Genomic DNA, 16,398 nt, shown 5'->3' on the forward strand with positions numbered 1-16,398 from the left:
CACAATTCTCCTTAATGCAGTTGATGAAACCAGAGACCATGGTCTTATATTAAACACACCCTCCGCTCTTTCCATTTTTTGAACATGTACACACCTCTCAAATGTTCTGTTTTCCCTTGTATTTTAAACTTACTCAATAGGGTATATATCATTGGTTCAATGTTTTTCTTTCCATCCTTGGTTATTTATGGTTGGATTATTTAAACAGTTTGGAACTGTAAAATTCCCTTAGGAAAAAAACTATTGATCTCCTGTTAGAGCATGAAGGTGATTCTCAAGCACCTTTTCCTAGAGCTTTTAAGAAACACTGTTTAAGAAAGCAAGGTTAGGAGCCTCGGCTCAAATGGGAAACCAAACAGGGGGCCATATCCTAACAAAAATAATTCAATGCATTATTCTCTAGACTGTGGGAGTATTGTTCAGTTACCTAATTACCTTATGTTTTTGTTTTTTGAGAGTTGTTTTTTTTTCTTTTCTTTTTCTTTTTTTGGTTCTAGGATACATACACTCACCAGAGAGACAGACAGAGACAGAAAGCAAGAAATCACCCTGACTCCCTGTAAGGTGAGGTGGGGGTGGCCATGGTGCAATCTCTTTCTTCCATTCTCCTCTCAGGATTCTGAGCATGCACACATATGTGCTCAGTGTGAGTTTTAAGCTGCTAAGTCTGGGACTCGAGCTGAAGTCAACTATGTGGGAGTCCAGAGGCATAAGTATTATGCCACCTGCTGGTCCCAATTACTGTGAGTTTTAATTTTGGTTATTACATGCCAGAAGCATGAACTTTTAGTTACTTTGCCTCCAAGTCAGTATTAAAGGGTGTGTGGTCCATTCTTAATTAATACTTTTTTTTTTTTCTGGGATGTCCTACAGTCCTAGAAAGACTCATATGGATTTCAAGATGCACTTGCTCCTTCAGACCCATGCTGCCGCAGATAAAATACATTGAGGTGTTACCTATTGTGAAAAGAAACCAACACTACATAACACTTGTTTTATATTATTTGAAGATGGTATGATTATTTTTCCCCGGGTAATTAAGTCTAAGTTTGACTTTTTAAAAATTCAATTTCAGAACTCAGGAAAAGATGCATGCTTCCATGCTTCCTCAGCTTTTTGGTTATGACAAAAAAGAAAGAAAAGAAAGAAAGAAAGAAAGAAAGAAAGAAAGAAAGAAAGAAAGAAAGAAAGCAAGCAAGCAAGCTTCATAAATCTTCATTATAGGTCTGATGAAGACATGTCCCAGGCTTCCCAGACTGCTGAAAAAGGCAGAAGGAATATTTTGTTTATCAAGTGAACCTCAAATAAGTATTTACATCTATAAAATAAGGAATTTGGACTACCAACTATGTAAGGTTTTCTATTAGTTCTAAAATATTATGATTGTAGAGTGTACCAAGATGGCAGCCCCCGTGGATCTGGAGTTGAAGAAGGCTTTCACAAAGCTTCAAGCCAAAGTTGTTGACACTCAACAGAAGGTGAAGCTTGCAGACATACAGATTGAACAGCTAAACAGAACGAAAAAACTCACACATCTACAGATACAGAGATTATGACTTTGGTAGATGAGACTAACATGTATGAAGGTGTAGGAAGAATGTTTATTCTTCAGTCAAAGGAGGTAATTCACAATCAGTTGCTAGAAAAACAGAAAATAGCAGAAGAAAAAATTAAAGAACTAGAACAGAAAAAAATCCTACCTGGAACAGAGTGTTAAGGAAGTCAAAGACAGTATCTGGGAGATGCTGATGGCCCGAAGGGCACAATAGGAAATCTCTAGGGGAAATTTTCCTCCTGAGCCCTCCCATTCCTGGCAAGTATATAAGGGCCTGCTGGTGAAACAGCTCCCCTTCATCCCAAAGGATGCTTTATGTGGATAGCCTAGCATCTCCACATTTCCTTTGTCACCTTGAGCCCCTTTTAGGTCCTAGCCCTGTATGTTGTACCCTGGCTTTGCCTACCACCCATGCCTGGACACTTCTCCTGGGCTGAGTCATGAACTCCTAGGAGAGGGCAAATGAGTGCTAGCACAAAGGCATGCTCTGCCTAACCTACTAGACACTCTGGTCCAACCAATAAAGTCCCCAGTCTCAAAAAATATATATTTATATATTATATATATATAAATAAATAAAATATTGCGATTGTAATAAAAGTGACTTCTATAAATTCTCTGATCTTATGATGCTGAGTCCTTAATGAACCTATGCTTATTTGTGCCATTTTCCCCTTCTTTGTCCCTGTCACCTCATTTGGAAAGTATAATTATAAATGATACCTTCCCAGGACATTTTATTATCTATCTTTTTTATTTCTGCTTTCTAAAAGAAGACACAGATGCCATGAAGTTCTCTGGGGACTTTATAAATATTCCTCAATATCCTGTGTTTGCCAGCACATATAAATGTTGACATAACAAAGTAGGTTAGACTTCTGTTTTGAGTTAGGCTATAAAAGGATGCAAAAGTCCTTTGCTTTAATAAAAACTATAAGAAAAGACCAGGATGAGTAAAAACATAGTTTTCCAAGGGCCTAGTGAAGAGCAGTGAAGGCAATAAAGCCTTGGTAAATTATATCCCAGAGACAATGAACCCTTCCTAGGTCAGTAGAGAACAACAGCAGCTTTCATACCTGAGACCTGGGGGATGAGCTGCTACAGATGGAAGGCTTTTTGAGAGGGAAATAGCCAGGCCTTCCTTAGATGATTGGGCTGGTGGGCTGGTAGAATAGCACAGTCCAGTAAGTCTTTTCATGCAGGCTTCCCCACACTCAGAGCAGTCTTGGAGGAAGGATACATCTCTCTCTCTCTCTGTGTATATATAAATATATCAAATAGACATACACACTGAGGAAGCAGGAAAATGTGAAAAGAGAAAATACAGAGGAAATGAAAACAAACCCAGAGATAATCTAATTATTGAAATTAGAATTAGTATATGGAAACTTTAAAACAATTAGTATAACTTTGTTAAAGAAGTTATAGGAAAATTCATATTATGCATGAAGAAATTAATTTTCACTTCATTTTTCTATAAAAAACAGAAATATCTTAAAACAATAAAATGGAAAATTTTAAATTAAAAAATATGACATCTGAAGTCAAATTTATTGGTGTGCCTAATAGCAGAAAAAAAGTATGAGTGGGCAGTGCTGAATTACAATATCGTACCAAAGACTGAGGGTGTGATAACCGAAGTTTCATGAAAGACAATGAACCAGTAATTTCCATGCAGTTAATAGTTACTACCTAGCTGTATTTTTAGTCAAAAACAATAAACCCAAATCCTGAATTTCTAGGGCAAAAACCCTTTTTTAAAAAATAAAATTTTCACATAATTGATTGCTGAACATTTTCTCTTTTAACATTGCAATTAAAAAATATAAAACTCAAACTACAGAAGAAACAGAGCAGTGATATGGCAAATAAATCTGGAAATGCTTCTTTTAATAAGCTACTCTGTCAACTCTTTATGTGTAATGAAATAGACTTAACCAGGTACAGAGAGACTTTTAGAGAGGAGGAATTTATCTGTGAAATACATTGATGAATGTGGTTGCATAAGATGAGGTTAAAACGTTGCCACTAGTCAAGAATCCCACAACTAGTGATGAGAAGCTCTTTCTCCTTACAAGAAGGTTCAAAGGAGGGGATCAGGGACTGCTATACCCATACTGGTGGGAGTAAGAGGGTGGGGGAGGCAGTTATTATTGGAAGCTACAGTGACATGCCTCCATCTTTCACTGGCACATTGTCAAACACTCTGACAAAGTGAAACAAGGCTACAGGAAGCGAAAAAAGAACAAAGCTGTTTTGATCTTATATGATTATAGAAAAAAGAAATGGGAAAACTTCATATTTCATTCTATAGTCTACATTTCCCAGCTTTTGAGTATTTAATTATTCTTTGGCACAGTCACCTCACTTTCTTATGCTTCTGAAAAATTTTTTACTATAAATTTTGTTATTATACAGGTGTTAGCTATTATTTGGGGATATAAACTCTTATTTATTTATTAGAGATTTTTTTTATAGGGCTCATGTACTCACCAGAAAGATAGAGACATGAGAAATTACCTGCCCCCCAAGGGAGGTGGCTGCACCACAATCCCTTCTCCTTCATTCTTCTCTCAGGATCTTGGTCATCCATGTACACGCACCCAGTGTGTTTTAAGCCATTGGGACTGGGACTTGAAACACAGTCAACTACGTGGGAGTCCAGCAACATAACCCTTATGCCATCTTATTTGATGGAGGGAAGTCAGTGATATTTATTGATTTGATCAGTAATTTTAGATGATCTTTGGATTTAACACTGTTCTTGAATAAATGAGGGTAAGAATCAAAAAAGAACAGCTTTCAAGGTTGTTGAGGATAGTGACAAACCACTAAGCCTAACAGACTGCATACATTTTCTGTAAGTACCACTTTACAATAAAAGTAAAAGTACAAGGGAGATGGAGAAAGGAATTGGAGAGTCGGGAGTTGGAAAGTGGAGAATTGAGAATAAGTGAGTTTAATTCGATGACTACAATGTTGTGCAGAAAAGACAAGGGATAAAATGAACAATAAAAGAAAAACTCACTAGTAAATTTCTAGGAGCTACTCTTTTTTTTTCTTTTTCCTTTTTTTTTTTTTTGAGAGGTTTTTTTGCTATAGGGCACGTGCGTTCTCCAGACAGAGAGAGACATAGAGACAGAAAGCGAGAAATCACCCCCCCAGGGGGGATGGTCACGCCACAATCCCTTCTCCTCCATTCTCCTCTCGGGATCTTGGGCATGGACGCACACACGCCCAGCGTGAGTTTTAAGCCACCGGGTCCGGGACGCGAACCGCGATCGACTATGTGGGAGTCCAGCGACATAGCCATTACGCTAACTGCTGGTTCCCATCTAGGAGCTATTCTTAAGCAAGTTCCACATAAGGTTACTTTCAGCTCATATTTGTGTAATAGCTGCCTGCTTCTCATTCTGAAAGGCTTCTAAGATCACATTTTATCACTTTCCCTCTTGGACTCTGATTCCTTGAAGAAACAGTCTTTGCTTTTTGAAAAACTGTCATGAAAAAGTCTCCTTTTACTTTCAAGCTGAGGCAAGAGAGACTCAAGAACAGGATTCCTTCTTTCCTCTCATTCTACCCCCTTTTCCTAGTATCAGCAAGCCCTGCTTCTAATTCTGCACTCAGAAGCAGCATATTCAATCAGCATCTTCTTAATATCTTAGCTCCATTTTGAAACTGAGAATTCTTTCCTAGCAAGAAAATGCCAGACTTGGAATTCTATATTAGTCATTTGGCCAAAGAACAGCCAGAAAGTAAATTGTCCCTTTGCTAGCAATATGGATGATTTTTGAAAGGTTAATTTCCCATTGGATCACAATCACGATTTACTTATCATAGGGTCAAAGTATAATTTGAATTAAGATGAAAGAGGCACAGTAAAAAAACAAACAAACAAAAAAAACCCCTTCTAAGTCATTAGTAACTCAACTTGGACGGTAACTATATTTTGTTAAAAATATGAATATTATGCCCAACATTGACATATCGCTCTCTCTCTCTCTCGCACACACACACACACACACAATGCTAGCCACACATTAAAGTGCAAGAACTGGAAAAGAAATTTGGAACAAATATTAAAGGTCTTTAAGGATTTGCTTCCTTTTTAGTCAAGTTATTAATGACCACAAAAAAGTAAAGTGATTTGAGAAGAGAAGCTTGCTGAGTACCAGCTGTTGCTGAAGTCAACTAATTATAACATTTCACTTGATAACTCACTAGATACACATGAAAAAACAAGAAGGGCTTCAACACTTTACTAATAGACTTTGAAATCATCTTCTGTAAGACACAGTTGTAGGCAAAGTTATTGCATGCAATAATGACACAGAGTAACACATTCCCAGCTATGTTTCACACAACCAGTTTTAACATCTTCCTTTAGGTCTCTTAGGCATTGAATCTAGTTCTCTTCCTCAGTGAAAAGACTAGACCGTCTTTAAAAAGAAAGAGAAATTTCCACTGTCAATTTAATAATCTGTCCTCCTTTTTAGACTTGTGAGCACCTCCTAGGCAGGACCCACATGCTTTACTTTTGTATGCACAGAACCTAGCAGAGAGCTTACAATCTGGTAGATAAATGCTTAGTACATATTAATTGAATGGATAACAAAAAGGATGCAATCACCAATATGTCATGTTTGAAGGTGGTGCCCAGTGACTTCCATTAATTTTTCATCTCTTTTTTGGACTATAACATAAAGAGCACTTTACCGAAAGACACAAAAGTAGACTTGAACAGAGAAAGACCTTACCTGTTCTTGAATAGAATGACTCAACATTATAAAGATGTCAATGCACCCTAATTTATAAATTTAGGACAATTCCAAATACTATCAAGCTTTTTTATGGAGTTACTCAAGTTGATACTAAATTTCATATGGAAAGCCATTATGCAAGAATATTCAGAAAAGCACTGAAAAAGGAAAATCATGATAGGGAATTATACCTACCTAAAGCATACTATACTATAAAATCTCAATGATTTAAACATTGTGGTACTGGTAGACCAAAAGAAAAGAATATAAATAGACCCAAATATATATGGAAATTTAGTATATGATAAAAGAACATCCTGAATTAATAGAGCAAAAATCAACTTTTTAATAAATACTAATCATTTGGAAAAAGATAAAATTAGATCCACAACTCACTGTGTGCACAAAAACAAAGTCTTAAAAGGTCAGAAATATTTTTAAGCTTATTTATTTAGCGATTCCATGAGTGAAAGAGTCAGAGAAAGAGGCAGAGAGAGACACACAAACACAGAGACAGAGAGATAGCGCTCCCATGGTCTTGTTACCATGATCCACTCTGGCTTTAACCAGCCCTGGAATATGGACACGTACAGGTCTGGTATATTCAGGGTGGTATCTACCTGCAAACTTGTAACCTTGCCATGTTGGTCAGCCTAATAGAGCATCTCATTTTACTATTGTGCCACTAACTGGCCCCTAGATGAGGAATCTTAATGTAATAAATGAAACAATATAAGTGTTAGGAAAAAAAAAAAAAACAGATGAGTTCCTTTTTAACCTCAGTGTAGGAAAAAGATTTTAAAATATAACTCAAAATCCAGGGAACCAGCAGTTAGCGTAATGGCTATGTCGCTGGACTCCCACGTAGTCGACCGCGGTTCACATCCCAGACCCGGTGGCTTAAAACTCACGCCGGGCATGTGTGCGTGCGTGCCCAAGATCCTGAGAGGAGAATGGAGGAGAAGGGATTGCGGCGTGACCATCCCCCCTGGGGGGTGATTTCTCACTTTCTGTCTCTCTGTCTCTGTCTGTCTGGCAAGCGCACGCGCCCTATAGCGAAAAAAATAAAAAATCCAGAGACAATACAAAGAAATACTGATAAATTTAACCATCTATAAGACTCTTGATTACATGGCAAACTCCATAGATAGAGTTAAAAGGCAACTGAGAAACTGGAAGAAAATATTTGCAATACATGTCCCAAATAAAAGTTAAAATCTCTAATATATTAGAATTTCTAAAAACTGAGAGACAAAGGATAAACACCAAAGAGAAAAATGATAAAAAGTGATAGACAATTAAAAAAAAACATATTAATGACACTTACACTTGTATGACGATGTTTAAACTCACTCATTAAAGAATGTAGGGTCAGTTCTGAATTGCTACTAAATGAAGCCAGATCCCACACGATGACAAGTTTGAATCCTCAGTCAGGTCAGCCTGAAAAACACATTGGGCATGCACGTGAGTACCCAAGATCCAATGAGTTGGAGGACTGGAAAACATGGTATTACTAGACTCTGTAGGGGGTGTTCATTTCTTCCCCCTCCACTCTTTCTCACACATACACCATATGTACTCTATCATGAATAAAGGAGAAAAGCTTAAAAAAAAGAAAATACAAACCAAAGCAGCGTAATTGCCACTTCTTACCTATCAGAATGGAGAAAATCTGAAAGTATGACAACACATGCTATTGGCCAGACTGTGAAGAAGTATACATTCATTTGCACTGCTAAGAATGCAAACTGGAAGAAATCTGAATGGCAAATCTGCAATACATAACAAAGCTGTATCTATACTTATCCATACTTAAGAGAATGTTTGAATAAATTATAGCACATCCATACAATGGAGTATTATACCACTGCATAAAGAAGAATAAAGATAATCACTGTGAACTGCTACAAAGTGATTTCCAGGATATATAGCTAAGTATAAAAAGCAAACTACAAAAGATGACCTACATCTATAGTTATTTTCATTAAGAAAGTAAAATAGGGATCAGTGGATGGTGTAATGGCTATTTCGCTGGACTCCCATGTAGTCAACTATAGTTCTAGTCCCGAACCCAGCAGCTTATAACTCATGCTGGTGCATGTGCATGCATGCCCCAAATACCAAGAGAAGAATGGAGGATAAGGGATTGTGGCGTGGCCCTTCCCCCTATGGGGAGGGGGGTGATTTCTTGCTTTCTGTCTCTCTGATGAGTGCATGGTCCCTATAGCAAAAATCTCTCTAAAGAAAAGAAAGAAAGAAAGAAAGAAAGAAAGAAAGAAAGAAAGAAAGAAAGAAAGAAAGAAAGAAAGAAAGAAAAGAAAGAAAGAAGGAAAGAGAGAGAGAGAGAGAAAGAAAGAAAGAAAGAAAGAAAGAAAGAAAGAAAGAAAGAAAGAAACAAACAAACAAACAAACAAACAAACAAACTAGGGGAAAGGGACTAGTAGATGACATAATGGTTACATCACTGGACTCCTTCCCACATGGTCAACCACAGTTCAAGTTCCAAATTCCTTGAGAAGAAAAAAAAAAAGAAAGAGAAGAAAAACTAGGAAAAATAAGACAGTATACAAAAAGAAATACAGTGTGAGAACAAACCAGAAACATTAATGGGAGTGATTAGTTGCATTGTGTAGGTGGAATGAGGTGGTAAGCACAGGGGAAAGTATAAATTGTTGGTATATTTCCGATAGTTAGAAACATATAGCTAACCTAACTATATTACTGATAAATAACAGCCATGCTGAAGGGGCTGGTGAAGGAAAGACCTGTTCTAGGTAACTTTGGAAAACATTAGCTTACTGTATATGGAAAGACGAAGATAAAAAAGACAAATGTTGAACTCTATTTAGTAAATTTTGCTTCTATAAGAGGATGAAACTACATTTTTAGATCCTAGGAATAGGAAATTAATATATAATTTTATGTAATAAAATTCAGATTGCCCAGAGACAGGAATTACAAATAAGGATTGGTGTTGGGTAAAAATCAGAGATAGAACGAAAAAATGGTTTTTAATAGTATGCAGATATAGACTTATTTTAGAATGTGTGTGTATATATATATATGCTGTTTACAGAAAAGTATATGGAGCTAGAGTTCAAGTAACTGCCCATCAAATCAAATAACTCAAAATTTGTTTAACATCAGAGCCTGAAATATGGTCATTATGGTAAATCCACCGATTCCCTGATTTCTATGCGATTCTTTATTGTAAGGAACTACATTCTGCTGTCTCATGACCACCACATGACAAGAATAACTCTAGACTCTCAGCATCCTGTTAAGAAAAGTGCAGGATAGACTTATTTTTCTTATCTGGAGAGAGCCTGGGGTTACTTTGCTTTATGATCTCATTTGGCACCTTATACAGTCCAGAACTCAGTTCATTTAATAAATTCTTTAAAGAAAAAGATAGGACATAATGGGGAAAAGAATTTCTGTGATTAATTATATGGCAAACTCCAATATTTCAGAAACTGGAACAGATTATGTCTTTTAGCTGAAACTTATTTTTCAAGTTTTGTTAACATCAACTTTAACTAGTCTCCAAACTTATAATTGGTCTAACTGAAATCTGAGGAATCCCTAAAGTGCTGAGTTCTCAAGAGGTGAAAGTTCTTTTGATCACCCAGGAACCAGGGACAATTGCAAGGAATTTGGTTTCTGTGCTTATTTTAGCCTTGTGGGCAATCCCTTTCACTTCTCCACCCTTCCTTCCCCTTGTCACTTTCTGAGATACCATGAGCCCTTCCAGAGAGAAGTCAAGTTAGTATATCCAGAGCCATTTCCTGAATCCACAGATTGTAGAGGAAGAACTCAGAGTGAAAATTGCTCAGGCTCAGGCAGGAAAAATACAGAAATAAGCAGACAAACATAGACATCAGAGGAAAATAAACGCTATGCTTGGAAACACTCCTAGATACCTCTTGTTCCGTTAATGTCCCCCATTCTCCCAAATTATTCCTTTAAAATAAATAAGTCCACTCATTCCTAAAATATGATGTTGGTGTGTCCTGTTACCATAGCTTTCAACTCACAGGAATGTAGTCAACCTCTCTATTCAACCAGGCCTACTGCATATTCTCTGAATGTATGAATGTCTGAATTTTCTAGAAAAATGGTGGTGGTTCTAGAATGTATAGAGCTCTGCAAAAAAAAAGACACTGAAACTACTTAAGTTCTACCAAAAAGAATTCCTCAGTAACTAAGATTTATGTGGGAATATTTAAGACTTAGCATGTGGTATATGGCTTCTATATTTTTCAGACCATTCAGACTTAAAAACCCTAGATGTAGAAAAACATGGGCTTTTTCTTGCATATTCTGTATAACTACTTATAGATAATGTACCACCACACATACTTATAATTGTGACATAAATTGTCTTGGAAAATATAGTTTTAAATTTAAGAGCAAGTCATTACTGTTAATTATGGAGAGCTATGAAGAAATTTTATATTGATCCAGTTTATCTTGAATCAGAGCAAGTATATGACTCTTTCTGAAATAGGAGTCATTGACAACTCACCTATTTTCCAAAGCTATTAATTTCTTCTGAGATTTCAAGTTGTAAGTATATGCCTGGCCAGCTGGTGGCATGTTGGTTAAGGTGACTGGATTTCACATGACTGACTGCACAGTTGAGTCACAAACTTGGAAGCTTGTAAAACATGCTGGGTGCATGTGTGTACATGCCCAGAATTCCTGAAAGGAGGGAGAAATGGAGAAGAGATTGTGGTTTGACCATCTCCCATTTAGAATTTTGCCAATAAGAAATGCCATCCTTTGACTTTGCCACCTTTATTATGTTCAGAGAAAGATTTCTCTGTAAATTAAACTCTGCTTAAAATAAAAATGTCTGTTTTTCTTTCTTCTTTCTTTCTTTCTCATGGTTTTAAGATATAAATTTTAGGGACCAGCAGTTGGCATAATGGCTATGTCGCTGGACTCCCACATAGTCGACCGTGGTTCGCGTCCTGGACCCGGTGGCTTACAACTCACGCCGGGCGCGTGTGCGTGCGTGCCCAAGATCCTGAGAGGAGAATGGGGGAGAAAGAATTGCAGTATGGCCATCCCCCCTTGGGGGTGATTTCTCGCTTTCTGTCTCTCTGTCTCTCTTTTTCTGGCAAGCACAAGTGCCCTATAGCAAAAACCTCTCCAAAAGAAAAAAAAAAACATATACATTTTAAGTCTTTTTGGTGATTTAAAAAATACATGTATCGGGAACCAGCAGTTAGCATAATGGCTATGTCGCTGGACTCCCACATAGTCGACCGTGGTTCGCGTCCTGGACCCGGTGGCTTACAACTCACGCCGGGCGCGTGTGCGTGCGTGCCCAAGATCCTGGGAGGAGAATGGAGGAGAAGGGATTGCGGCGTGACCATCCCCCCTGGGGGGGTGATTTCTCGCTCTCTGTCTCTATGTCTCTCTCTGTCTGTCTGGCGAGCGCACGTGCCCTATAGCGAAAATCTCTCAAAAAAAAAAAAGAAAAACCACATGTATCAGTTATTCAACTAGGTTCTTGGCAAAAAATTTAGAACACCAATTTGTAAGGATAAACCTCATTTATAAAAGGCAAACATGGATCCCAGGTAGCATTGGAGCTGAGGAACAGCTTTGACTTTTGGTAAAAATTGCAAGTTTACAGCTTTCTGGTCAACCTTGTGGAGTTCTATAAGCTCTTACTTCTCCCTCTCTGTGTTGAAGATCTCACCTTGCTGGTGTTTGGGCTTCTGCAGCTTCTTTTTCTTAAAGTTAGCATCAGTAAGGTGTTTAGGGAATTTTAATTTACTAATATCAGTTTTTCTGGAGGTGGCACAGACAAATTTCTGGTGTGTTCTACTCAGTGGAATTTGATTGAGGACCAGAGGTTCAGTCAGAAGTAGCAAGCCACCGTTCAGTTGCTTCAGGAAACACACTCTCTTCCCTCTGTGGTGTCCACTGAGGATGATCAGAATGGTCCCAGGAGTGATACTGCCTCACAGCTCTCTCACATGCTGACTTGAAGGGGATTTTTTTCTGTGGCTCAATAGCTTTTACGGCACATCTTCAGTAAGATAACAGCTAGTAGGCATTTTGCGAAGTTTAGGCACTCGGGTACCATGTCCCCACCAACTGGCTTTATGACAGTGGTTAAGAACCTTTTCCTTCTTTTTCCTTCAATCCTGGGCTTAGTGGCTGAGTATTTTCTTTTGTACATGACCTTCCTGGAATACATGGCAGATTGGCAGTATCAGCTGATGCCCCAAACTAGGAGTGGGTTTCAGCTGCAATGGGGCTCCTTTCCTGGGCTTTTTAGCATTGAAGTCACCCTCCTTTTTTTTTTTTTTTGGAGAGGTTTTTTTTTGTTTTTTGTTTGTTTGTTTCTTTTGTTTTTGTTTGTTTGTTTGTTTGTTTTGCTATAGGGCGTGTGTGCTTGCCCGACAGACAGAGACAGAGAGAGAGAAAGCGAGAAATCACCCCCCAGGGGAGATGACCACACCACAATCCCTTCTCCTCCAGTCTCCTCTTGGGATTTTGGGCACACATGCACATGCGCCCAGCATGAGTTCAAGTCACTGGGTCCGGAACTCGAACTGCGGTTGACTACGTGGGAGTCCAGCGACATAGCCATTACGCTAACTGTTGGTCCCAAGGTCACCCTCTTTAACCTTTCCACTGGCATCAACCTTCTTGGCTTCAGGTTTCTTCTCCTTATATTGGGCTTTCACTCATCATCTTGTATAATGGGAACAACTTTGGTTAACCATAGAAGGAAATCTTCCAAATATGTCTACTAGTCTTATTTTCACTTATGTATCTCATATGTGAGTACTTATTTTCTGTCATATATCTTATATTTGAGATTTCTAGATTTTTGTTGTTTTGCTTTTTCTTTTTAATTAATTAATTAATTAATTAATTAATTTTTTTGGAGAGGGTTTTTGTTATAGGGCTCGTGTGCTCGCCAGAAGGACAGAGAGAGACAGAAAGTGAGAAATCACCACCACCACCACCTCCGGGGAGGTTGGCGACATCACAATCCCTTCTCCACTATTCTCCTTTTGGGATCTTGGGCACACATGCACATGTGTCTGGTGTGAGTTTAAGCCGCTGGGTCAGGGACTCGAACCGTGGTCAGCTACATAGGAGTCAAGTGACATAGCCATTACACCAACTGCTGGTCCCTCTAGATTTGTTTTATGGCAAGATTTTCCTTAATCTGAATCCCAGAGAGTACTTGGATATGGAAACACTAGAATGCTATGATTTGGAAAAATGAGTTCCATGAACAGTCTTCTAATTTCTAAGAAATAATGAATGTGTTGCTTTTGATTCTCTGGAAAATGGATTTCATAACAGCTCCTCAAAGAGAAACCAGCAAAATAGAAAGGGCTGCACCAATTTGAATTTCTGGAAAGTAACACAAAGAAGCCCATCAGTTCCTCGTATAATCAGTTTAATTCTTGGGAAGGAGCAGGAAAAATTGCTGGGTATAAAGTGAGGACAGTACCTAATCTCATCTTGACTTTCATGGAAACTTCTAAAGGGAAATTGATTCCAAAGTTGCAGAAAAGCTTGAGAAATTTGCTTTCCTCACATGCCTGCCCCAACCCCAGTCAAAACAGGGAAGGTCACAGATTTGTCTAAATGAAGAATCTCAAAAACACAATCAAATCCAGATTCTACAGTCCATGCTTAAAATTACTATTTCCTTCAAGATGATTATAAACTACGAATGACGCTATGGACTTTGACTGATTCAAGGAAAGTTAAGGGATCTTTTTAAAACATGTATGTTCATTTTAAACCAAATTTTGGGCTTGTAAGGGACCATTTTTGAAGTTTGTACCTTATGTTCTGGGAGCCACTATAATAGGCTCTGAAGAAAGGAAGGAACAAAGAGAGTAGATGAGGAAGGGTGTGAAAGAGTCAGAAGAGAAAATTTAGGAGAGGGAACAAAAGAGAAGAAAATGAGAAGGAAGCGAGCAATACATTTCCTGTTACGTAAAGGTATACATGACAAGGAAAAGATTCCAAAACAACTTTTCTATAAATATAAAAATGGGATTAAAAATTTATGAGAAAAGAATAATTTTCTTCTAGAAACAGTTTTTCCTTTCCATTTTTTTAAAAAAAGTCTTTCTTTCATGAAAGAGGAAGACTATGAGGGAGGGGAGAGAGAGAGAGAGAGAGAGAGAGAGATGCACTCTGAACAAGGTTCACATGTTCTGATGCCACCAGAAGGGTTTTCTACCACCTGAGTTCTTAGGCCCTTAAAGGGTTCATTGCATAGGCTGTGAGTCCACAGGTCCCTTGAAATTATATGTAAAATGTGATGTCCATACATATATGTATGTGGCAGTCTGTTTTTAATAATTTTTAAAGAGTTATTTTGCTAAAAGAAAATTAAAACCAGTGCACAAAATGTATTTTCTTTTAAATATAATATATTTCAGATCACCACTTAACTATAGAAAGAATTATTATCCTATTCGTGAGCAGGTGAAGCCCTGAATCTCAGATCTGGAAATGAATTGAAATGCTATATGGCCCATTTCTTTGCCTTCAGGAAGAACTACAACCTAAAGTAAGTTCATTTTTTAAACCCTGCAGGGGGGATTTTCAATCCTTCTTTGGTAGCTTATTCATATTTCACATTTCTTATCACAAGGAAATTCTTTATGTCAAACTGACTCTCTCATCCTGCAAAATAATTTGATCTTTTATGTTTAACAATTTAGTGTTTTTTAGACACTATTAATAAATCCACATTCAGCATTCTCTCTGACAGAGAGAGAGAATTCTTTCTCTCTTTTCCCATGAGTCATTCTCAAACTGTAAATCATCTTCATGTCTTTCCTCTGATTTTTTCCAAATCTTCATGTTTTTCTATAAATTCAGGAGCGAATGCACTGAGAAGACATTGGCAAAGCTCTTGGTTGATTGGTGGATTTCCCTATTGTCATTGACTCCCCAGAGACTATATGGTATATAATAATAAGTTTCCAGTAACTAAAAATGATAGAATCACTTTCTGAGAGTGAAATTGTAAAAGCAATATGAAATGGCCAAGATTAACACAGACTTGATTGGGGTGGTGTCCCCCAAATCAATAGGAACATCATCTAATTAAAGATTGTATTTTAAAAGAAAGATGTATGTCACTCAGAAGAGGTGCTACTCATTAAAGCTTGAAAAAGGAGAATCAGGGACCAGCAATTGGCAAAATGGCTATGTCACTGGACTCCCATGTAGTCGACCATGGTTCGAGTTCCAGACACGGTGACTTAAACTCACGCCAGGCGCGTGTGCGTGCGTGCCCAAGATCCCAAGAGGAGAATGGAGAAGGGATTGCGGCATGCCCATCTTCCCTGGAGGGTGACTTCTTGCTTTCTGTCTCTTTCTGTCTTTCTGGCGAAAGCATGTGCCCTATAGCAAACAAACAAACAAACAAAAAACCAATAACAACAAAAAACTCTCTGTGAAAGGAGAATTACAGTCAGATCTTGCCAAATAATATCCAGAGACAGGAGTGTTGGCCAGGTTCTTCTGATTGCCTAGAGATGCTGGTCTCCTTGTTGAGGAGATGACTACAGTAGCTCTGAAATCCTATCATTATACATTCAAAGCCTTACCAGGGAAACCACTGATAATTTGCTGCCAATGTCACTTGCCTTTCTGCTCTCTGGCAGTTACATTTCTCATAAAAAGTTAAGTTTTTTTTTTTGTATTCTCTCAATGAGTCTACATCAGCATCTCTAGATTTCACCAATCCTTCCATCAAATAAAACAAATTTCTACAAAACAGAAATTTATTCCTTAGGTTGATGTAAATACCACCTCATAGGGCCTTATTGCCATTTCCTCATTGCATGCCTTACTCAAGCTTCAGCTCTTCCTATAACCTATACTCCTCTTTAGACACAAGAGTGGTTGGACATCCCAAGAGTTTTCAGAAAACTCTTTATTTTGTTCAACATCACCAATTAGCTTCTATCTTAAAACACACTTAATTCATTTTCATTTCTATTTGTGAAATTTTGCTTTTCTCCTATGTGATTATGCTTTCTGAAGACTTATTTTACGTTTATTTAGTTG

At 37.8% G+C, this 16,398-nt stretch overlaps 1 pseudogene; it reads left to right on the plus strand.

Moving 5' to 3' along the window:
• Window positions 1-1,400: 1,400 nt before the first annotated feature.
• On the plus strand, window positions 1,401-1,769 carry LOC102482035 (prefoldin subunit 1 pseudogene; annotated as a pseudogene).
• Window positions 1,770-16,398: the final 14,629 nt, after the last annotated feature.

This window comes from Tupaia chinensis, unplaced genomic scaffold (assembly GCF_000334495.1).
Source record: "Tupaia chinensis unplaced genomic scaffold, TupChi_1.0 Scaffold000097_1, whole genome shotgun sequence".
Lineage (NCBI taxonomy): Eukaryota > Metazoa > Chordata > Mammalia > Scandentia > Tupaiidae > Tupaia > Tupaia belangeri.